The following is a 22,662-nucleotide window of genomic DNA, read 5'->3' on the forward strand; positions in this document are numbered from 1 at the left end:
GGAGGGTTGGGTGGGTTCCTGTGGGGTCAGAGCAGGCTCCTCCTGGCCCTTGGACATACCTGGGTGTGCCTTTGAGTCCTGCTGCAACCAGAGCATGAACAAACAACCTCCCCAAATGGCACTAACCAATGGAAACAACCCAAAATCACCTTGCTAAGGCGCTGAAACCCTGTAGAACAAGAGATGACACCAAATGGCCAAAAATCTGGGGTACAGAGGGTGTGACTCCATCTCCACAGCACTTCCAAAGGCGCTCCCTGCAACACTGCTGAGCATCTCTCAAGGGTCTCAAGGCCCACCCAGGGCTGGTGGAAGCTGAGGTGTCCCAGCCCACTGGATCACCTGGAAAGGTCCCTTTTTCCCCAAAAGCATTCCCTAATTCTGGGATGTTCTCCCAAATCCAAAGCCTTTGACCCACAGGAGCTCCACACTGGGAGCTCCCTTTAATTACACAGTGCACTAAAGGCTACAACGCTTGAGAAACTCAGAGCTCCTTGGAAATGAGATGCAGGATTATGAATTAACCTCGATTTCCTGAAGATTCAGACCTTTCTATTTAAGAAACCCATTTTTCCATCTGGGAAAAGCCAGGACACCTCTGCTCCCACCCCAGACTGAGGGATCTGAGACCACCTGAGAACTTCAGTGAGCACCACCATGGTATTGGGAACTCCTCTGGATTAGCACAGACCCCAAGCCCCAAGGAAGAAGATGGAGCAGCTGCTTAGGGGTTAAATCTATTTTTGTTAAGTGGCCATTTGGGCTTGTAGAAAGAAAAGAAAGAAAAAGAGAAAGAAAGAAAAAGAAATCAATAAAATAGAGGAGCAGAAGCCTTAGTTGCAAGTCTTGGCTGACAAACGAGGTGGCCGTGCCAAGAAGTGACACATTTAAGCCGGTGTGTAATTGTGATCTCTGTGTTTAAAATACTTCTCCCTGTTTTTGTAAATGGAGGGTTTGAACGGGGCAGAGGGAGGGAAAGAACACTGAAAACTCACATTTCTAATCACGACAACCCCGGGCTGTGAAATGTCCTGGCTGAAAGGGGAGGGGTTAAACAAGAGGGGGTGGAAAAGGTGGAAAAGTGCTGGAAGGATGGGGTGAAATGCTGACAGAGGTCTCCTGAGGAGCTGTGGGGCTTTGGAAGGGAAGCTGGGCCAGCCCCAAGGGGCTGGGGGTGACAAGAGCTGGTGGTGCCTCAGGGATCCTTGGGTGGATCCTTCTGTCTGTGCATGGAGTTCGTGTTCGTGGGATGAGGATCCCAGAGAGCATCACAACACAGAGCCAGGCAGAGAGAAACCACAGATCCCCCCTTGGTGGTGATGATGATGATGGTGAGCTGCACAGAGCCACCAACACAAGGCTCTTTTGGGTGACTCAGAGGAAAAAATGAAGCTTTTCCCCTGCATTCCCTGGGATTCCCATGCCAGCAGTGCCAGCAGGGACGGGGCTGCTGCTCCCATCACAGTCCAGCCACGGGCAGGGTGCAGGGACAGGGTGCCAGGCTGTGGTGGGTGACACCAGAGCCTCCAGGACACTCTCACAACCTGACAGAGGCCTGGAGCAATCTCAGCTCAAGTACTGAGAATTTTCTAGTGAGAAGAATTAGCTGAACCCTGCTGAAATGGGGTTAAAAACGCTGCGTTCTCATCCTCCCATAAATCCCCAGCAGCTTTTGCCAGGCTTTTAATGCCTCACATCAACAGCTGAACCAAGCCAAAGTTATCCCTCCTCATCCTGGGCATTCCCCAGGGCTAATTCCTGCCTTTAACTCCCGTGTGGGCAGGGTGTAAATGTTGCTTCTCAATGAATCCTTCCCTCTTGGAGCTTCCTTCTGGAGATTTTCCTTCCTATCTCCAATTTGTGATGCCCTTTGAATGCTGCTGCCTCACCCAAGTGGGTTCTAGCAGGACTTTTGGAGGCCCTGCCCCTGGTGCAGCTGCATCACCACAGGATGGAGATTGCCTGACGTGGAGCATCCCAAAAAGGCTCTTTGGATCAGGATCCCAAGCGGAAATTCACCGCTCGGGCCCATCTCTAATTTTATTATTTCCGTTGAAATAAATTATGGACTTAATTGGAATTTCTGATCTGATCTGTCTGCTCCCCATGCTGCATAAATATCCCTCAGCATTTATTTTTCCCCTTGCCCATAGCTCATTATATTTTTCCTCGGCTTGGGACTTGGGTTTTTTTATAGCAATTTTCTCCCATCTGTCGGGAAGGTCCTGGAGGAAATGAAGTTATTTGGGGGCTCCGCTTCCTTCCCCGCTCTCCCAGGGCTCCCCAGGAACGTGCTGGGACTGGGGGTCCCCGGGGAGCCGCGGGCCCGGCTCCTCCTCGTGCACAGCCACGATTAATTACCATGGAAATGACTCCGTGCCAAAGCCAGCCCTGTTTGGGGAGCAGCTTTGTGCCTCTCTGCAGCTGCACCCCCGAGTTTGCCCCGTGCCTCCAGGCATGTGCAGGAAAATTCTCATTTTGGGCACCAAACCGCCCATTTTCTCACCCACTGCTGCTTTGTTGGAGGAGCCTCGGTCTGTCTGGCAGGCACTGCTTGCTTTAAGTGCCTACTTCAGTTCTAAAATCCCATTTAAGGCATTTATAAAAGCTTCCCCTGCTCCTCAGGAAGCTGACAATGCACAGCAGAAGGTGGCAGGGGTAAAGAGGACCACGAAAATACCCTAAACACCACTTTTAGAATTGTAAAAATGTCACAGAATCGTAGGATTTTGTGAAGAAACCCACAAGGACCTTCTAACCCAGCTCCTGGCTGTGCACAGGGATCCCACCCTGGGCCTGGGAGCGTTTTCCAGCTCCCTCCTTGCTGCACATCCCAGGGCTGGACCTGCCTGGCTGCTCCAAGCCCCCGTGGCCACCACCCAGTGCCATTTCTCCAGCAGGCTGCAACGCTGGGCACTGGGAAAACCCCCAGGATCCACCCAAACCTCGGACCCTCCTCACTGCAGCTCTTCCAGCTCAGACCCTGAATCCTCCCGCTCACTGCCATCCTCCCACTGCATCCCCAGACCAGCTCCTGCAGGGATTTGCAGGGTGTCCCCATGGCAGCTTCAGCCCTGAACCTCCTGAGCACCTCTCCTGCTCCTGTCCAGGGCATCAGTGCCCTGCTCCACGTCCCCTGTGCTCTCTTTCACCCAGGACGCATCCCCAGAGGAGAATTACTTGGAATTGGGGCAAAAAATGCATTTTTTCTGTGCTGCCCAACCCACAACCCCCTTGCTGTGGCTGGAACCTCAGTTCTGTGCCCTGATCCCACTGACTGTCCCCCCTCAGCCACCAGCAGCACCCAGAGCCAGCCAGAGGCAGATTTTGGCTGAGCACGGGGTGTGACAGCTTTGCCTCGTACAAACCACACATTTCACCCCATCTCTGCGTTTTACTGAGGCAAAACCTCCAGCTGTCGGGGCTGAGGGGAGCAGGAAGGGGTCGGGAGGGGTTTTTTTTTCTGTAAAAAATAACAAATCCATTAAGATAATGGATCCCAAGCAATGCCAGCAGAGCCACACTCCTCAGCCTTTAATCTGGGTGCGCAGCCCTGGCGGAGGCCTGACGGGGTATCTGGTGTTCCTGGCATTTTTCTTAATGAAAAATTAGCCAGCAGAAGGAACAACTTGTCAAAAAGAGAGGGGAGCGTTTCATGCATGACAGATTTCTGCAGACGCTGTACCAGCAAGGGAAGCCAAGACAAATAGCAAGAAGAATTTTCATTGCCTCGAGTTGAATATGATCAGGATAAACTGCAGCCACATTTCCAGGAGAAATTAATGTGCTGGCAGCAATCAGGCAGTTGGAGCTCTCAAACCACCACCCCTTTCCCAAACGAAAATCCAATTAATTAGTCCATTCCCCCCCCACCGAACTATCTGTGACACAAAGCTGATCCCCAGCTCCCCTCTGTTTGGGGGTGAAAGGAACTCCCTGAGGCTGCTCAAAGGGGTTCTGGGCATCTCCCCCTTGGTGCTGTTGGTCATTTTTCCTTTCCAAGAGGCTTTTCTCAGCCACAAAGAGCATTGTGGCTGAGCTGGGGCTGGAAAGGACCAGCGTGGAGGGTTGGGAAGGGTTCCTTGGCTCAGGAGGAGGGAGGAGAAGCTGCCAGAGCCCCTTGAGAACCTTTGCACTGCGCACAGACCCATCACAGGCTCAGAGAACCCTTGAGGTTGGAGAAAACCTCCAAGATCATCGAGTCCAACTCAGAAACGTGGAGAAACACCCCACCACCCCTTCTGGCCCAGCACTGCCTCTCTCTGCTTTTCCAGTTGAAGGGGAAGGGTGCAGACATGATTTTCCTGGGAACAAGAGGCACTCAGCCTGTTCCCAGCACGTCCAAAGCTGCCAGAGCTGAGCCTCTCATCCCTGCTGAGATATAAACCATGGCATGGGATGGTCCCAGCAGCTCCCACCACAGGTGAGCAGGTCCTGCACTGCCCAGACTGCTGCCAAGCCCTATTAATGAGGCTCTGAGTAACCTCCCAAGCTCACAGAATCCTTTGTGCTAGCTCTAAATTAGATTACCAAGATTAATTTTATTAATTTTTTTGGGTTCTTCGCTCCCAGCTGGCAGAGGAGCCTTTGTTCCACAGGACCTGGGGTATCACATCCCTGTGCCTCCCACGCCGGGTCCTGGCCAAGGATCCCACCAGCACCAGCACAGACCCTCAATCCCACCCTGGAGGTGCTCCCAGTGCCCTTTTGGGGGGCACACTGGGCCAAGGGCTGGCTTTTCCCACTGCTGGAAGCACTTGGGACCTCATTTTCTCTCTCAGACATCATTCCTGGGGAGCAGCAGCACTCTGGGGACGAGCACAGCTGATCAGTGCCACTCCTTGGAATGCACTGAGCGAATTTCCATGGAATGGAATTTTAATAAGTAAGGACCCACCATGCCCACAAAATTTCAGCCCAGCCGAGCCTGGCAGTGCCATCTGCCCCTCCTTTGGTGCCACACTTTGGTGTCAGTTCCAGAAGCTCCCAAAGGGCTCTCAGGGCTGGGGAAGGCAGAGCCCAAAGAGGTTTTTGTCCATCAGCCCTTGGGTCTCACTGTGCCTGGCATGGAATTGAATTCCAAACGGAATTCCTGCAGCAGGCAGGCAGGGCTGGAGTCAGGGCTTGGGATAACACATCCAGGCAGGAAGATTGATTGGAATTGTGTGAGATAGCCCTTAGCTCACCCATGATTATAATTACCTTAAATTGCTATTTAATGGTTTTCACATCATCTTTGACAGTAGGTTATTTTTGTAATCTTTATTTAAAATAAACTCTTTTCCTGCCTTGTCGCTGAAACCCTTCCCTGCTTCCTTTTGTGCTCTTTGCATGAGGAAATCAGTTTGTTTTCATTATCCCCAGACTTCTGTGTCATTCCATTATTACCACAAGATTAGAAAATAAGTAGCTCCCCCAAAAGGGCTTCTGGGTGAACAAACTTTCTAGTTAGAGCAGGAGGAAGTGGAGCCTTTTCCAGGGGCAGCCACGGCTGCTCTGGGCAAGGTCATCAAGCCAGGATTTGAGTGAGCACCCCCACACCCACTCAGAAACCACAAAATGGGACCACCAAGGGCTTTGCTGTGGCTTCCAGGGATATCCTTCCTTGTCCCACAAGCACAGGGAGCCCCCTCTGACCCCCAGCAAAATCCACACCAGCCCAGTTTCACCCAGGACAAACCTGGGCAGATTCCAGGTGCTACCAAAGCATCTCCTGAAGGCGACTCCACGTGCTCAGAGCTGCTTTTCCTGAAATCCATGGCATTTAGAGCACGTGCCTGGCTCCTGCTCCCTAAGCCCAGGGAGCATCCAGGAGAGCTGGAGACCCTGTGGTCCATGGTTTGGACTGGAAGGGTCCATAAGCAAAACCCCTTTGGTTTGATCTTGGCTTAAGGGGCTCCCCCAGGCTTGGAGCCCCCTGGCCTGGCTCCCAGACCCTGCTTTGGACACGGCCCTGGCTCACACCTTGCCCTGCCTCAACATCCCCTTCCATCTGGGGCTCCCTGGCACAAATAAACTCCCCTGGGCTGCAGAGCAGAGCAATCCCAGCCCCTGCCATCCCCCATCCCACCAGCCAGGCTGAAAGACCCCCCGGGCTGAGGGGAGGCTCCTCCAGCTCACCTGGAGCCATGTGCTGAGAGCTCCATGGGGCTGGAGCAGCTCCCACCCCTCCCCTGCCATCCTGAGGGGGCAAAAAGGGGGATTTGGATGTTGGCTGATGCCTTCCTGCTGTTACTCAGTTTGGCTTTCGAGTTTGTCGGGTTCTGGCATTTCCATGAGGCTGGCAGGGCTTGTGTTGTGAGCTGATCCACAGCTCTGCGGGAATAAATACGGGATTTATTGAAATCCCACACTCCACGCTCCACCAGGGACCGTGACAGGACGTGCATAGCTAAAAACTCACACACAAGGCATCAAAACCTCCAGACCCAGCCACGGGAAGGGTTTTTAAAGGCGTTTCCCTCGCAGAAGGGATGTGTTGGAGCAGGGAGCTGAAGGCTGCTGAGTGAAGCTGGATGAAAGCGCAGAATTCCTGGGCTGCAGCCTGAGCCGTGGGGTGCTGGAGGCTCAGGAATCACCAGGGAAGGCTCTACCAGCGTGTGTGGCCACAAATTCTCCGTTTCCTTGGGATAAAGGGCTTCAAGGAAAACCCTCATCTCTTTCTTTCCCACCTGCTCATGAGCTGTGGGCCAGTGGGAGCTGAGCTGAGTGGCCACCGGATCGGGATGAGCCAAAATCCACGGGATTGGCACTCCTGAGCCTCATTTTGAGAAAAATGATGGTTAAAGTTTGTGTGTGCTGCTGAACCCTCATCTTTTAAAGCAATCCCTCACCTCTGCACGTACAGAACGAGGAGTTAGAAGCAGTGAGGCTGAGCTGGAACCTTGCCCTCCACACACAGAGGCCTCAGGGCAGGCACATCCCCCACATCCCACTGGACAGGGCTGATCCCTGGCAGGTATAGGAACGATCTCCTGGATCCCCTCGTTAGTGCTAATTAGTGCTTGCAGGGCTGAATGCTGGGCTGCTCTCAGCTCCATCAGCTGGGGCTGATTAGAGCAGGATTTCAGCTGGAAAACTCTTTTTCCAATAAATTTAATTCACTTTTGCACCATGTTCCCACTATTTGGACAACAACTCCCTCTCATTGATGGGATCCTGCCTCAACACCCCCAGCAGGACCAGGAGCTTGGTTTTGGCCAGAGGACAAGGTCACAGCTCAGCCGTGGAGCCACCACCAGCAGGGTGGGTTTTATCTCACCTAAAACCCTATTTTGGGACAGTCCAGCCTCAGCAAGGTGCAAATTTTGCTTTTAAAGCTCAGAAATCTGGGCAAAGGCACGGGATGTTCCCTGGGGCAGCCAAGGGGTTAAAGCAGGAGAAAACCTTTGAAGGAAAATTGCTGATGGGCTTGAAGGAATCCTTTGAGGACAGGGGACACAAACCACCTCCTATAAAAATGTTTTTTCAGTGTATTTTGCAGACTGGGCCCGTTCATAGGAGCACCAAAAGTGCCGTGGGAGATGAAAGGCTCTGTCTCCCTGCTCCAGCATCCTGTCTCCAGGAGCAGCCAGCGCCGGATGCTCCGGAGGAAGGGACACAAACAATGGGAGCACTCAGACCTGGGATAATCCAGCCTCTTTCATGCAGCCCTCTAAGAAAGATCACTTCATATCCAGCAACCCAAGATTAACTGTGCTTTAATGGTTTGCCTGCTTTTCTTTACTGACAGATCCCCGTGTTCCTGCCATGGTATTTTCCATTTCTATTTGGGGTCACAAAGTAGCAATTCACTGGTTGATTTTGGGGAAAGCCTGGCAGTTTTGGTGCAAAAGGGGTGGGGGGGAAGAAATGTTTGCTTGCAGGAGCCTGAAGGGTGACGCCGTGGGCTTTTAGTGGGACAAAAATAGGAATTGGTTACTTTCCAAAGGGGAAAATAAACTGCAAAGTTTCCACTGACTTGAAGTTGCAAAAATGCATCTTGGATTCTGGAGCACTTGGTAAAATATTGTGGTTTGGGCTCGGTAAACAGCAGGGAGCATTTGGAAATAGCAGTGTAAATACCCAGCTTAGTGGGATGGTTTGTTTCGGGTTCTTTTTTGGGGTTTAGACTCAGCAACCTGTTTCAGCCTCAGTGTTTCGGGTTTGAGGGCAGCCCCTGGCTGGCCACACACCTCAGGTGCTGCCCAAAAACCAGCCCAGCTGCTCTGTACAAAAAAAAGGATTTTTTAAAAATGTGGTGGAATATTTAGCAGGGCTTTTCCCCCTAACTAAATGTTTCTCTGTGCATGTTGACTGAGAGCAGCTGAGCAGAGAAATACCTGAGATACCAGCAGAAGGCAGGGAAAAAAGTGTTAAACTGGAAGGAATATTCAGAAATATTAAATATTTCTAAATCCCTGGTTTTGGTTCTATAGAATAATTGAATTCTAGAATGATTTGGGTGGGAAGGGACCTTAAAGCTCATCCAGTGCCACCCCTGCCATGGGCAGGGACACCTCCCACTGTCCCAGGAAAAGGATTAAACTGGGAATCTTTGCCCTGCAAACTTCTGCCAGCCCCAGGCTCTGCCCTGAGGCCAGGTGGGGTTTGTGGGGGCAGCCCAGGAGCTCCAGCCCAGCCCTGGCATCAGAGGGGTCAGGGCAAACCCAGGGGCTGTGTTTGCTGCCCTGCCAGGCTGCAGTGACTGCTCTGTGCCCACAAAGGGCACGGCCAGGGCTTGTTCCACAGCTTGAATTAGAGCTCCAAACTCAAAGGTGTTCCAGCACTCCCAGGAAAAGCTGAGTCCAGAGGCAGGCAGGACCCTTAGTCCCTCTGGATGTTCTCCTGATGCCTTAAGTTTCAGCTTTCGTGTTTCAACAATCCAGGACTCTCCCAGCAATTCAGAATTCTCCCAACAATCCAGAACTCTCCCAACAATCCAGAACTCTCCCCATAATCCAAAACTCTCCCAGCAATCCAGGACTCTCCCAGCAATGCAGAATTCTCCCAGCAATCCAGAACTCTCCCAGCATTCCAGAACTCTCCCAACAATCCAGAACTCTCCCAGTAATTCAGAATTCTCTCGATAACCCAGAACTCTCCCACAATTCCAGAACTCTCCCTATAATCCAGAACTCTCCCAGAATTCCAGAACTCTCCGAGCAATCCAGAACTGTCCCAGCAATTCAGAATTCTCTCAATAACCCAGAACTCTCCCAGCAATCCAGAACTGTCCCAGCAATTCAGAATTCTCTCAATAACCCAGAACTCTCCCAACAATCCAGAACTCTCCCACCAATCCCGGCTGCTCCCAGCGCTGTCCCAGCCCGGCTCCAGCCCTGCTTTGCCACTAGATGGCACAGGCCATTGCGAAATGCTGAATTTCACCAACATCCCGCGTTTTCACGAGCCCACAGCCCTGGGTTGGGATGGAGCCACAGACACCTCAAGCTCGCAGCAGGGAAAAAGGGGAGAAATCCTTGCTCAGGCAGGGATGGACGGCCCCAGATCGCACCTGGTGCTGCACAGCTCTGCCCCAACCCCTTCCCCATCGTTATCTCACTGCCAGCAGCCTCTGCCAGCCAGGAAACCCCGGCTCACACATTGCCAAGCCCTTCTAAAGTTCATTTTCACTGTGCAAAAATCCCCAAATTGACAGGTGACTACTGAGCTGCTTGTTTTGGTTTGGGGTTTTATGGGGTTTTTCCCTATTAATTCCACAAATTCTGGATTTCACGTGCATGAATTGGAGCCAGGGCTGGACTCGTGAGTGTCACACCCGAGCCAGGTCCTGGGCACAGCAGAGGAGCAGAGCTGTCCCGGCTGGGAAAGGCTCTGTCCCCTCCCAGGGGACACAGGCAGTCTCAGCCCTTGGCTCTCAGTCTGCATTTCCAAGCCAATCCCCCCTCACTCTGCTCCCAGGGATCTTCTCGGGATCAGGTTTTTCCAATTCATTCCACACTCGTGTCTGAGCTCTCCCCAGCATTCCCAGGTGTCGGGGCTGCTCCTGTGCTCAGTGCCACTCAGCCAGCACTGACTCTTCCCAATAACACTTCTGGGAACGTCAGACAGCTCCCAAATAAATTTTAAATTAACTTCATAGGTTAATTTTGTCTCTTCAATCAGTCCCTGCTCACTTCCAGGCAGCCCTTCCTGCAGATTCCTGCTGGAGCCAGAGCAGGGAGATGCTGCAAAGGCACCGCCCGTGGGCCACGAGCCCCCTCTTCTTTTCACCCTCCTTCAGTAAAGCCCAAAGCAAGAGGAAAGGCACAACAAAGGCAGCTGTGAACCTCTCCTGACTGCGTTATTCCCAGCCAGCTCCTCTCAGATTTTCCCCTGCTGAAGTGTGGAGAGGGAAAAGGGGCTTTGCACCAAGCCTGGCTGCGGGGCCAGGGCTCCCACGGAGAGGGAGGCGATGGCTGCGAGCACCACCAGGGCTGGGGTTGTTATTTTCTTAATTGATGCTGCCAAACGTGGAATCATTAGGGCTGGAAAAGGTCTCCAAGATGGTCGGGTCCAAGCGTGAACTGAGGGCTGCCAAAAACACTGCTGCCTGTTTTCTGACCAGAGTAAGGTGGGACACACACAGGGAGCCTCGAGGGAAAGGACAACTCCCTTCTGCACTAGAACCGAGCTTGGGAGTTGTGGGCTCATCACTAATCCCTGCCACAAGAGCCTGACCTACACCCTGACACCTCAGAGGCCAGCGACACCCAAAGCCCAGCCAGCACAGGGGAAACTGAGGCACGTCAGAGCCAAGTTATCCCCTCCACATCCCCCAAACCCCAGCTCGGAGAGCAGGCCCAGCACCCTCCCCACAGCCAAGCTCTAATTGTTTAGAGGCTTAATAAGTTGTAACTTAAAACTGGTTTATGGCTGTACATAGAAAAAAAAAAAAAAAAAAAAAAAAAAAAAAAAAGCAGCCCTGTCGTAAAGTATTTATTACACTTCCTTTGGAAATGATGACAGTCCTCCAGTGAATGTTTTTATTGTTATTCATCATCTTTCGAGAGGGTTGGACAGCCCTGAAATACAGCTTTAATATGAGAGCCAAATGAGAAAGTGCAGATTTAAGGGAAACCTCGGCAGATCAGGTTTCACTCGGTGCCTGCAGCACTCACAACATGTGTTTCTGATCTGCAGCTCCGCTTTGTTGTGCCCAAACTGAAACTGCGCTCAATTCGCTTCGCAGGGATTGTGAAAGAGCGAGAAGCACACACAAAACCCGGCTCGTTTTCCACGTGCCGCTCCCGCCTGATCCATGACCTGGAGACGGAAATGGGATTTATCCCGACCCGGGCTGCAGATCCACATCAGCGCTGCCTCCCCTTCTTACCGAGGTCCTCCTAATCGGAGAATCTCTTTGGAAAAATACACCGAGTTTTCCTCCTGAAGGAAAACCCTGTGCACGCTCAGCCCGGGTCACCCTGCCACAAACAGCATCTCAAAGCCCCAGCAAAGGGTTCAGCTCTCACAAATCCCCTCTGTCCCTTCACACCAGCTCCCAGGAAAATGGGGTGGAACAGGAAAAAACCCAGGACAAATGAAGAAACATCTCTGGCCTTAAGATGCCATGAGCCACTGTGGCCGTTCATTAAATAGATGTGTTAATTCAGGGGTGCCTCTCTGGGAAATGAGCTGCTTTGCCAAGTCCTGGGAAAAAAAAAAAGTTTGCCCTGGCAAAAAAACCTGGAGAAAGACAGTTCAGCACCTCCAAGGAATGCAATTGCATTTTATCAGCCTCTCCTCTCCAAAGGCAGCAGGGGGATGCAGGGTGTGCCCCCAGGCCCAGGCTGTGCCAGGATGGCAGGAGGCAGCTCCTGCACACCTCATTTAAATCATGGACAGAGCAAATTCCTGAACTTTATGGCCACTATAAATACTCAGCAGCATAACCCTGCTCCCTGTCCCTGTAACATCCTGCAGTGAGTCCTGTCGAGACAATATCAGAGCAGCCAAACCTGACTGGATTTCCTCTTATCCGGATGGAGAAATGCAGACCTGTGAGCAGAGGATTCCCTGGAAAAAAAGAGGGGAAAGGGAAGGGGAAATCTTTAACTTGCAGAGGTTTGTGGGAGTGCAGGGTGGTGGCAGGAAAATATTCCAAGTGCATCGCTCTGGGTACCACCACATGCCAGGCACAGCATCCCAAACACATCACTGGGGTTTATCACAGCATCCCAAACACGTCACCCTGGGTACCACAGCATCCCAAACACATCACCCTGGGTACCACTGCATCCCAAAAACATCACCCTGGGTACCACAGCATCCCAAACACATCACCCTGGGTACCACTGCATCCCTACTGCATCACCCTGGGTACCACAGCATCCCAAACACATCACCCTGGGTACCACTGCATCCCTACTGCATCACCCTGGGTACCACAGCATCCCAAACACGTCACCCTGGGTACCACTGCATCCCAAACACGTCACCCTGGTTACCACAGCATCCCAAACACATCACCCTGGGTACCACAGCATCCCAAACACATCACTGGGGTTTATCACTGCATCCCAAACACATCACCCTGGGTACCACAGCATCCCAAACACATCACTGGGGTTTATCACAACATCCCAAACACATCACCCTGGGTACCACAGCATCCCAGCCATTTCACCTTGTTTATCACTTCATCCCTTCTGCATCACCCTGGCTGCCATGGCAACCTGACCACATCCCTGTAGTCATCCAGCCCATCCCACTGCCCACACCTCCCTCCACAAAGCCCTCAGCTCTTTTCCCTGTCTCCCAAAGGCCCATCCCAGGTGCTGGGGGGGGAGGATTCCCTGCCTGGCCCTGGGCAGCAGATGGGGCAGCCCCAGCCCGTTGTCTGTTTTCACTTTGTTTAACAGCTGCCCTTTGGATCCTGCTACTTCCCAGGCTGTGGACAGCGGGGCCGGCGCAGGAAGCGCAGGCAAACATTTACCTACCCCTCTTTGATTTAAAACAGCTTCGGAAGGGCTGGAAGTCTGTACATCAACATCCAGCTAATCCAACCTTTCCTCTGCCAGAGACAGCCTGCACTGAAGAGTTAATGAAAATAACTCCTCTGCCCTAAAGAAATCAGAGCTTGGACGTGGAGTCATGCAAACCACGATCACCCTCGCTTAACACTTGCACAGAATTATTTTAACATTTGATTTGAACTTAAATAAACACACTCAGTGTTCCAGACAGGGGCGTGGGAGCTGCCTGCTGTTGGGCCACCAAAAACTGAGAGGTCAATGGCAGCTGCACTGCTGGGGCACAGACACCATCCTCAGCTTTGCTGTGGCTCCACTCTGTGACAGATAAAGCCTTTTTTTTTTTTTTTTGAGCTGGAAATGCAAAGAAAAAGACTGCCTGGTGCTAGCCCAGAGTTCTGCTGACTGATGAAAAGATGCAGCTCATTCAGAGCCACCCTGGAGACATCTGCAAGACGAGACAGTCCCCGGTGATTTCTGTGTCCAGGACAGTCCCAGCTGCAGTGACACGCTGAGAAACGCTGCCCTGACGCCCTGGCCAGCAATTTGTCCGGGCTTTTTTGGGGAAAAGAGGGGTGGAGGGGCTCCTCTGGCTGCCCCCAGGACTGGGCTGCTGGGAGGGCAGGTCTCGCCTCCCATCTGGGCTGGGGCTGCGAGCGGAGCCAGCCGGTCTGACGGCCACCGGCTCTTCCTTGCTTATAAATGCTGAGAACATCAGATAATCCAGGAGGTCGGGGTCAGCTGCTGTCACTGCTTTATCTCAGCCCTGGAGCAGCTCTGCATGTGTCCCAGCACCAGCCTCTGCCTCTTTATGCTCAACGTTATTTTAAAAATGCCTCCTTTATTAGATCTCCTGGCACAGTTCTGCTGCAGCCCCCAAGGGGAAAAGGCTACAGCTGAGTGAGCACCAACCCAGGAGATTCCCATCTTTTCCCTGACTCTACACGAGGGCAGGAATCCTCCTTCCCTCCCATCTCCCAGCCCTGCTCTTTGCAAAGTAGAACTTGCTCATAAAAATTTAAGGTCAGGGCCCTTGGCTCATCTCATCTCGCCTGCTTTATCTCCAGAATTGCTTTGCTTTACAGCATCCTCCCTGCTGGTTCATGCAGAAGGTGACTGAGCTCTGCTGAGCCCAGTAACTGCTTGCTTTAAGCACCTTTTCAGAAAAGGGGATGTATTTGTGCTGCTCAGCTCTGCTGGCAGCTCCTCCAGGAGGGACAGCTTAAATCCAAGGCTGCAGAGGAGTTATTTTTTTAGGGTACAGATCACCTGGTGAAGCTGTTTTTCCCAGATCCCGTGGGTTTCACACGTCCTTACTCCATGTAACACAAAGGAAATGCTGCTGTTTATTTGGGTTCTTGTTTGTTTGTTTTTAAAGATTCTGGTGCTCTTTAAAACCTTGATAAGGATTTTTTCAGTGTTGTAATGAACTTTTTGGGAGCAGCCTGACCTGTCCTGCCTAGTGGGGGATGATGCACTTGCCCTGACATATGGGAGTCACAGCTTTAAACTTTGCGTTGGGCTGAGTGGATGTTTAGTAGGGCCAAAGCTGAAAAAAACAGGAAAAAAGATCCCAGGGTGCCCCAGCAGAATGAAAACAAATGTTCAAACCCTGAAAATTTTCACAAGAACCCTAAAATTGTAATTCTGCAGCCACTTGTGCTGCAGCATCTCTCATCTCCAACCAGTGCCTGTTCTGTAAACTACAACAACGAGAAAAAGGGATTTGAGGAAGGACAGGTTGGTGCCTGGGCTCAGAGTCACTCCAGCACTCACATTTAATGCTTTTCCCTGAAAACAGTCACAACAACAAGTTTTTCACTCTCTGAGCAGGACCTGCATTCTCACAGGAGCTTTTCCAGGGGTCAGTAGGTGAAAATCAATCCTCACATGATCCAAAAACCTCCTGAAGAGCAGGAGAGGGACAACAAGCAGAGGACAACCCCAGGGCCACGAGCTGGAGGTGCTGCAGCTCCTCCCCTCCCCAGAATCCAGATGATAAATTCAGCTCTGCCACACTCAGCCAGGGTTATCCAGGGAATCTGGAGCAGGGCTGAGCTCTCCCCTGTGGCCCAGGCCCTATCACCAGCATCACTTCCCTCCCACAAACCCAGATCCCAGACAGATAAGAAACAGTTAAAAAACATTTATGGCACATAAAAGCAAAAGGCACAGTCACAAGGAGAAAATCAGGCTGAAATAAAGAGAGGAAGAGCTGGGTTAGAGGGGAGCAGCAGGATTGGAACAGCGGCACCCAGCCCTGCAGGGCGAGAAAACCTCACTCCAAATCCCACATCCAGGGACCTGTGCTCCAGGGAAAACCTTCTCCTTCTGAGCAATCTGCTGCCCATCAGCTGCCTGCCTGAGGTTTTTGCATTTCATGCAATTAAACATCTTTGTTTGCACCATTTTCCTGGGATAAGGAAGAGCAGGGCTGGGCAGGACTTTCGGGTGGGAGGGAGACGCTTCTGTTCCCAGCACCTCCCGTGCCTGCACACACATTCACTGCTTGGGAGAGAGCTTTCCCCAGAAACTGGCACAAAAATCTGATTGCCACAGTGCTCTTCCTTCTTTAAATAAACACTGCAGCCTGTGATGACTGCACTTTGCAGCTGGAAATGTCAAATGTCCACAAATGCAGAGTTTGGGGGATTTGTCAGGTCAGAAATTCACCTGGAGCAGTGACTGTGCTGCATCCCTGGGAAGGAGCAGCCCAGGGAAGGAGCAGCCCAGGGAAGGAGCAGCCCAGGGAAGGAGCAGCCCTTTATTTTCACAAAGGGATCATCCCTGAAGGAAGCAGGGCTTGGCTGCTCTGTTCAGATGCAACTTGTCCCTTGTGGCTGCAGTTTTTAAAAGGCTGAAGGGCTCTTGGACACACAACCCTGCCTGGGCGTTTTTGGGGTGAAAGCTCCTCTCTGCAGCACTTGAATTGATGATGAGCAGAAAAGTACTTCCCAAAAAAACCCCATTTTGTGCTGGGAACCTTCCCCCTGCCCATCAGTGTGGCCACAGTGCACAGATGGGCTCCTGGCTGGGGCTGCACCTGGGCTGGAGGAGCCCAAGGCTCCGTCCTTCCCTGCAGCTCCTGCTGGAAGCAGATGGCAGAGGATTTTGCATTTCCATGCCAGTCAGGCGTGAAGGAGAGCGTGCACTTCACTAACAAGAGATCTGCTACTATTTATCTTTCACGGGTGACTGCGCTGGGGAAACAGCACCGAGGAGAGGTTTGAGCCTTACTCCTCACCAAACCACTTCTCCCTAACAGCAGTTGGGAAATGAGCAGAGCTCGGAGAATAAAAAGCAGAATTTTTTACAGATGTGGTCAGGCTGCTATCATTTCACAGAGTTAAGTCTTTTTCTTATACTAAAATAGGGAAGGGAGAAGTTGACTATGCTGCATCACTTTTTAAAAACTCTCTGTCCCCACTGTGAATCCTCCAGCAGCAGTTTAGTTTCTATTTCTCTGTTTACCACCAAACACCGAGACATTTGTTCAAGTTGCCCCAAGCAAAGGCTGTTTAAGGAGCCGGCAGGTGCAGCAATCCCTCACGCAGGGGTCACCCCAGAGCTCGCATTATTGCTGTTAACGCTTCCCCAGCGCCCGGCGGGCCGGAGCTGGAGGAGGATGCTGATGGATGGAGCCTGGCAGCAGGGAAATACCTGCTGGCCGTGCCTGGCCCCGGGCCAGCCCGCGGGCTGCACAGGGAGCAGCAGGGACAATGGCAGGAAGTTGTTGATCAGTGACTCGCCCCTGGCTAACGACATTGGCTTCCTTTATTTCCCTTTATTTCCCACCTTTCACTACCCCGGTGCAGTGACAGCACCGGCCCGGCTGCCGCTGCCACACACCCTGCGAGGGGGCTGAGAGCAGGGCTCCGGCTGCTGCTGCTGCCTGGAGGGCTGAGCTGGAGCTAAGAGAGTAAAATAGAGATTTACTGAAACGCCTTTAGGATACACCTTGGGCAGGACAGGAGCCTGGCCAGGGCTACATCCAAGGTGGACACAAAATGGACCCATGATGGTCCCAAAATGGACCCATAATAGTCCCAGATTGAACCCAAAATTATCACAAAATGGACCCCAGATTGTCATTTTTATGTTTTGGTCCATTTGCATATTGGGTTTAATTGTCTAATTCCAGCTCCAGGTTGTGAGGTCCCATCCTTCTTGTTCCTCCCTCCAGCCACCTCTGTTTGTGCTGTTGGGGCTGAAAATTTGAAAGGGTTGTCCTTGGTCTCCCGTGGGAAAAGGATTTGTTTTGCGTCTCTGCTCTCTGAAAAGCTGAGTGACCCTGAGAGTGAGCTCAGAGCTGCACCCCTGGGCAGCACAGAGTCTGTAAAATGTGAGAGCTCAAACTTAAGGCATCACTTTAAAAAATTCCTACAAATCCTACAAAATCAGCAAAAGTGCTTCCAGACTGGATTTTGATTTTGCAGGGAAGCCTCTCCCCAAGGCACAGACACGGTGCCAGCCCCTGCCTCAGCAGAAGTGCCCTGGGATAATGTCACTGTGGCACAATTGTGGATCATCCTGAGCTGGCAGGGACCCACAGGGACCAAATTCCAGCTCCTGGCCCTGCACACACCCCCCAAAATCCCGCCCTGTGCATCCCTGGGAGCACTGTCCAAACACTCCTGGCAGCCTTGGGAATGTCACCACTCCCTGGGGAGCTGTTCCAGTGCCCCAGTGCCCTCTGAGAGAAGAATCTTTTCCTAAAATCTCACATAACCCTCCCTGACACATCCTCATGGCGAGGGCACTGCCAGGGGATGAGGGACTTGCAGAGGAGCTGGGAAAGGTTTTAAACCTTTCCCACAATTCAGGCCCTGGCACTGAGTTTGATCCGTGATAAATCTCATTTATCATCCCAAGAGACTTGAAGGAGCACAGACAACCTTGCAAAAGGCTGAACATTCACTGAGAGGAGAATTTTGTTCAAAACAGAGAAGAAAATAAAGAACACAAAGCAATATTGATTACCTGAGGTAATATTGAATACCTCAGGCATTATTTCCTTTTGATCTGGCTCAGACTCACACACTACAGGATACACTGTTGTGATACTAGACAAAAACAACTCAAAACATGCTTTTAACACTTTGAAACAGTGGCTCAAATTTGAAATTGAGGTGGAGGAAGTGAAGAGCCCTGATGTACCCTGCCCACGGCTCACACCAACTGCAGATTCATCAGGTGGCACCATCACCTCAGGAGCAAGAAAAGCACCTTGTTAGTAATGAAAAGACTATTTAAGGGGGAAAAAATAATCTCAAAAACCACAAGGATTTCAGCATTTTAGCAGAACAAAGCTGGGAGGAGAGTGAAAGTGTGGATGTGGGAACACGGGCAGGCAGAGCCTGACAGCTCCAGGGCACATTTCCTCCCCCTTGTTTCTAGAGGTGCCTTGCGTGGTCGGAGCAAACCCCATAAATCTGTCAGTGCAGGATGCTGGAGAGTTTCCTCAAGGAAACCCTCCTATATCATCCTCAATCACCCAGCAAAATTTGGCAGCTGCACTTCCCGAGGTTAAAGGCATCGCTGAGGTTTAAATGAAGACATCCTTGGCTGGACCCTGCTCTGCTTTAATTGAAAGATTACAGCCCCCGTCCCCAGGGAGGGATAAAGCCCTGGGTTTGGGAGGATGCAGAGCACAGCTGCCACAACCATGGTCAAGGTCTGAGTGAGCAAATGGGTGAAATAAAGCTGGAAATGGTCTTGGGCTCCCTCTGCCAAATCCCTGCCCCTGGACTGCTGTGGAAGACCCTACTTCCAGAGGCCCCAGAGCCTCAAAATCCACATTGGAAACAACACAATTAGCACAGGCTTTATGCATCCAAAGATTTCTGAGGTCTTTCTGACTGCTGGAAGACTTGGAACCAGCTTTTGCATATTTTGGATGACCTATTTATCCCAGAATTGGCAAGGCTGGGGAGCAGTTTTCCTCACCAGGCAGGTCTGGGTCACGGGGAGTTGGTGGGAAGGAAGGAAGGAGGCGGAAACTTTGCGTAAATAACAGCCCTCAACCCCTCCCAGCTCCCTGCTCGTGCCCATTCCTTGGCAGGGAGGAGATGGGACATGGGCCTTTCATGGGTTTGAAAAAAGCTAAATTCCTTTTTCAACTGAATTACATAGCCAGGGCCTCAGATCTCTGGCCAGGGACCTGTTCTCACTGTCAGACAGGCTTTAAAAATAAATATACCCAGTGTCTACCAGCAACAGGGCTTCTCTAATTAACCAAGAGTCCTGATGGGCTCTGCTGAACGATTTGGGGTCCCTGGTGCTGGGCACTGGTTGCCTTTAGGGCTGCTCCCCATCACTCAGGGCCTGGCTGCAGCCCTGGGTCCCTCAGGAGCCCAGCCCCTCTCCAGAGCACTGTCCCCATTTCCAGATCAGGAAGGAGATGCCAGGAATGTGTTAATGGGATCAATCCTTGAGTGTCCATACAGGACACTCCAGCAGGGTCTGCCCTTGGTGACAGGTCAGCACCACAGGTCCCAGGAGGTCTAAGGCAGGACATGCTGAGCCCACACAGCACCTCAAGGTCATTTTTACACATTTGTGCTCTATTCTTCTCATAGATTGATTGTTAAGAACAACTTGGCTTCCAAGAACCCTCCACAGCAGGAATCTCCTTGCCCATGGATGGTTTGTGCCAAGGAGCAGGAGTGCACCGAGGAAAGGGCTGTGCCCACCCTTCCTGACAGGGACACAGGGAAAACTCCAGAATCAGCCCAAAAAGGCAGGCCCAGGCTTTCCAGTAGGCAGGTTACAGCCACACCACCCCGCTGCAGTCCTGTCCCTGCCTTGCATCCCCTGATCCTTCTCCAGCCTTGGAGCTGCAGCAGGGACCCTTCCCCAGCAACCCCACTGCCCACCCCTCTAATTGCTTACAAACAGCCCCAGGCACAGCTCATGACTGTCTTTAAACATTATCCCATCTGTTCTTAGCCCCTGCTCTGCCATTGCCCCGTTCTTTGCTCCCTCCAGAACTGCTGGATTAGAGATCTGCAAACTCTGGCCCCCAAAAGCAGATTAGGGAGTTAAAGGAGTGGGTGAAGGACAGAGCCCTGCAGCCACATGATGCTGTGACCACATCCTGCCATGGCTGCTCTGTCCCCAGTCCTGGTCCAGCCCCACTCCGGCTATTTTTATATTCTTATTTAACAGCTTCTCTTTTTCTCACTAGTTACACTCAAGGCCTTCAAGTTTTGGAAAAAAACCAGTTATTTTCTAGGTGTTGAGAAGTTCAGTGTCCTCAGCTGATGGGAGGGATGGACACCACAGCTCAGCAGTGAGAACAGAGAGAACCAAACTCCTGTTGCTCCAACACCCAGAACAGAGGGAAATTATAATCCCAGAGATAATAAAGAGGCTTTATTCCAGCTGTCAGTCAATCTGCCTCCACTCCTCGCCTGCCCTCCGGAGAATACTTTTAAAGGCCACAGCCTTGTAGGTGATGATGTTTTATTACATCTCAAAAAGAAAGAGGGCAAAGGAAAAAAAAAAAAAGACCAACACACGCAGGAATGCAGTTTCATTTGCAGTTTCCTGAAACCTGAGCAGAAAGTTTATAAAAACTTTGGGTTGTGTTTGGAGTTAGGAAGCAGAATGAGAAATCGCTCTCCTTTTCCTCTTTCTGTTTGCTGAGCAGCACCACCAATCCCACAACCTTCCCTCCACTTCTCCCTGGTTTTTCCCCAGCAGCATCAAAGCTCCAAGCCTGGCTCTGTTGGCTTGGACGTAAATCAGCAAGTGAGGGGCTGAACAAGATCCTTCTTGTAGTTCACACACCCTCATTTAAAAAAAACCCCCACAGGATTAAGAAAGAAATTTGATTCCCACTTCCTAAGTCTGAATTGTCTGAAAACTGCTGTTCCTTCAGGTAAAAAAAAAAAAAATAAAGAAAGCAGAACCCTCCACCCTCAACCTCTGAACATGAAAACAAACAAACAAAAGATGTTTTCCCTGAAAAGTAGGGGCTGGTGGAAAGGGAGCAGGAGCCAGTCTGAGATGTTTTTCTCACTCATGACCCTCAGAGGACCTGGGCAAAACCAGAGCCAGGAGAATCCCTTTGCACCAAGGCCTGGCTGTGCAGCCAGAGGAGGGAAAAGGGACACTGCCGATGGGATTTGGGCACCTGCACACCAGGAATGGCCAGCCCTGGGCACAGAGGGTCCTGGGGCAAAGTCTGTGAGGCCTCCTGGGGGCAGGGATTAGCAAAGGAAGCCCAGGAGAGTGTGATGTCCTAAGTTTTATTTTGATGTATTCCAGGCTCTGTGGTGCCCAGGGGGCAGCTCTGAGCTCACACTCAGGCTCACTCAGCTCTGCACACAGCAGGGACACAAAACAAATCCTTGTCCTGCTGCACACCAAGGACAACTTTCAGCCCAAAAGCACAAACAAGGGTGGCTGCAGGGAGGAACAAGAAGGATGGGACTGCACCACCTGAAGCTGTAATTGGACAATCAAATCCCAATATGCAAATTAATCAAATCTTATGAAAGTGTGAGATCTCGTGACCAGTCATTCTTTTTGTGACCACTTTGGGTCCATTTTGTGTCCACCTTGGGTGTAGCCCTGGCCAAGCTCCTGTCCTGCCCAAGGTGTATCCTTCAATAAATCCCTGCTTTAGTCTCTTAGCTCTGTGCAGTCTCTGTTCCAGCAGCCCCTGTGAAGCACAGATACACTCATATCATTAACCAGTGAACCTAGTGGAGTTAAGACCTTTAGCCAATCCTGTCTGTAAGCACAAGAAATTTGAAAACCCTATAAAAGAGACTGCTGAACAATAAATGCAGCTATTGCCACACAATCCTCAGCGTGTGTGTGTCACATCCCTGTCTCCAACTCAACTGCAACTTCCCCACAGCCACCCCAGCTCCCCTCAGCACATCACCCCCATCCCCACAGCTGCACCAACAGGAGCATCCTCCTCTCCAGCCCAGCTCCCAGCTGCTGCCAAGCATGAAAAAACAGCAGAAAAAGCCCACCTGGGCTCTTCCTTCCATCACTTCTTCCACTGATGGCCAGCAGCAGTAGAGGGAAGAAAGCAGGGTGGGAAGCAGGGTGGGTTATTGCACAAGGAGGCTGAAAGGAGTTTACAAAAGCAGCTTTATTGTACTATTTCCCAATTTTAAGGCCTAAACTCTGCATCCTTCACATTCTTTTTGATGGAGGGTGGTTTTTAAAGTGTGGTTTTAAAGCAAATACTTTGGAGGCAGCACTGGAGCACAGCCAGGGAGGCTGTGCTGGGGTGAGCACACGGAGGACCTGTGATATTTTGTTTTGGGGAGGAATGTCACACTTCTCCTTCAGGCCAGGAGCACTTTGTTCTGGAGACTGATCTGGCCAAGGAGGCAGACTACTCAGGAAAATTAATTTACTATTTCTTGTTGCTAAGCCTTAAAGGTCAGATCAGCAGTAGCCACGAACACAGAGCTGCACCAGTGCCAGTTCTACCTGCTCCATGCTGTCCAGCAGCCAATCTTTTAGATAACAAGCTCAAAAGATGCCAAAATACCAACTTTGGGAAACATTAGCTTGAAAGTCTGGTTTTCAGCACTGGGACAAGTTGCTGGGCCCCTGGGCACATGCAGTTTGCTGACTCTCATATGGGATTTTGGGTCTCAAGTCCCACAGCACCCCTGAACCCTCAATTTCTGGTGCTGCATGACTTCAGGAAGGGCCACATGAAATCCCAGCCAGC

Source organism: Prinia subflava, chromosome 15 (genome assembly GCF_021018805.1).
Source record: "Prinia subflava isolate CZ2003 ecotype Zambia chromosome 15, Cam_Psub_1.2, whole genome shotgun sequence".
Taxonomy (NCBI): domain Eukaryota; kingdom Metazoa; phylum Chordata; class Aves; order Passeriformes; family Cisticolidae; genus Prinia; species Prinia subflava.